This window comes from Grammomys surdaster, unplaced genomic scaffold, assembly GCF_004785775.1.
Source record: "Grammomys surdaster isolate TR1022 unplaced genomic scaffold, NIH_TR_1.0 150, whole genome shotgun sequence".
NCBI lineage: Eukaryota > Metazoa > Chordata > Mammalia > Rodentia > Muridae > Grammomys > Grammomys surdaster.
This window is the reverse complement of record NW_021604608.1, coordinates 13,263,077-13,265,170: the sequence shown is the minus strand read 5'-3', so window position 1 is coordinate 13,265,170 and position 2,094 is coordinate 13,263,077.

Genomic DNA, 2,094 nt, shown 5'->3' with positions numbered 1-2,094 from the left:
ACAAAAGAGAGGTAATCTCACAAAAAGTAGAAAAAGCTATTTCTAATCGATATATCATATAGTCTGATTAATTGTCAGTGGAGCTATAAAAGTCCTTTGACAAAAGATTATTAATATAGATTTATATATCCTTAAATAAGGCCTTCATGACTCTCTGAGTGTGGAAGGAGCAACTGTTGGCGCTTCTGCCCTGATTTTACAAGAACTCTGAAAAATTGGCTTTAAAAACAAAAGAGGGGGAACGGTACCCCCTCAGAAGGAGTCCCCCTGAAATACTCTCCATCATGCCTTGTCCACTTTTCTCTCTCTAAAGCTGAAAGCTCATGGCAAATCTCTTGCTGACCATGTTGGTGACCTCGGGCACCACCAAGACCAACAAAACTTTGCCACAGATATGGGGAAGGACGCTCATACCCATAAAGGGAATGCCCCAGTCCCAGTTCCCTTATGGAGCCGAGGACTGATATGCCTGCCCAATACCACAGAAGGCACAGCTAACCGGCTACCACAAATATTAATGAAAAAAATAGATACCCTCACAAAGCCAGGCCCAATCATAAATACGATGAATAACAATTTACATCCAGGGAAGAGAAATCTCCCTGAGAATCCCCTTCTTTTTTCTTTCCAGGTAAAATTGAATCACCCGTGATGCCTGCTATTAGAAGTTCTAACCCAGATGGACCAGAAGCCAGGAGCCTCGCCCTTACCCTCACCCCCTACCTTTTCCCACCTGCACAAGGTCCCCTGAAGCTGGGCAACTGCAAGATCCTGCTTGGCAACTGCAGATAGACTCAAAGCAGTGTACCATATCATCTGAAGAATAGCAGGGAGACCATAACTCAAGCAGTGTACCATATCTTCTGAAGAATAGCAGGTTGCAGTCCTCCTCGCCCCCACGAATAACCAGGACCCGCTGGTTGGGTCAAGTGGCACCCAGACGTGGGGCTCGAGGCATGGACCCATCCGGACGGACCCTCATTGAGAGGATGTGCGCACGACATCAAGATTGAGCAAGACAGAGATCATCGCCCGTGACCTGTCGTCCACGGAACCAGGTTGATGCTGCCATCGAGAAGGCAGTTGAAGTTCATTACCATCAGCAGAAAATTGCAGAGGATCCAGAAGTGACTCCGCAGGAGACTGACACAGCTGTCAGCTCCCCTGCCTCCCCCTACGGTCGACCCCTAGACTTCCACGCCCTCCAGAAGGGTTCCTGGTATGCCTGGCTTTGCCCTCATTTCTCTCGCTAGAGAGCTTGGCCTCTTGATCACCACAACAAAAATTGGCTTTTTCCTAAACCAAGGCCACCCTTGATATGGCCGCTAACATTGGGGAGCCTTCCTTTATGACAATATTACACCCCAAACTGACAAATGGTTGGTAACTTGAACATTTACAAGAGACTAGGATGGCTGTGAGTTAGTCCAATGACGGGATTATTGTAGGTCCACTTCCCAGGGGCCCACCCAATGCAGCCGAAAAGGAGTGCGTGGTGCTGGGAGTGGGTGCAGCCTACATGGCCTAAGACAGGGCTCTCACCCTCCTTTCACCCACATCAGAGTCCCTTGACGTTGCCCATCGTCGACAGCCTAAAGCCTTCGACCATCGATGTGACTCGTCTCACATCAGTGTTTTGGGGTTGTGAACTTGTCTAAGACCCCCCATAATTAGACATCCAAATTCAAAACTCACATAGTTGGGATTGAACATAAGACGCCTTCTCTAACTAAACAGAGAAGGGGGAGATCCCAGAAGCCAGGACCCTCGCCCTTACCCTTACCCCCTACCTTTCCCCACCTGCACAATGTCCTCTGAAGCTTGGCAACTGCAAGATCCTGCTTAGCAACTGCAGATAGACTCAAATCAGAGTACCATGTCTTCTTAAGAATAGCAGGGAGACCATAACTCAAGCAGTGTACCATATCTTCTGAAGAACTGCAGGTAGATCATAATTCAAGGCAGTGTACCATATAGACCATGACATGTTTCAAGGCACAGGCCAAGAAGATTTTGTACTTTTCCACCACCTGGACCCTCTTACCCCCTCCCCTTGTAAAACATGCTATAAAAAAGCATTTCATGTTCAAAAAA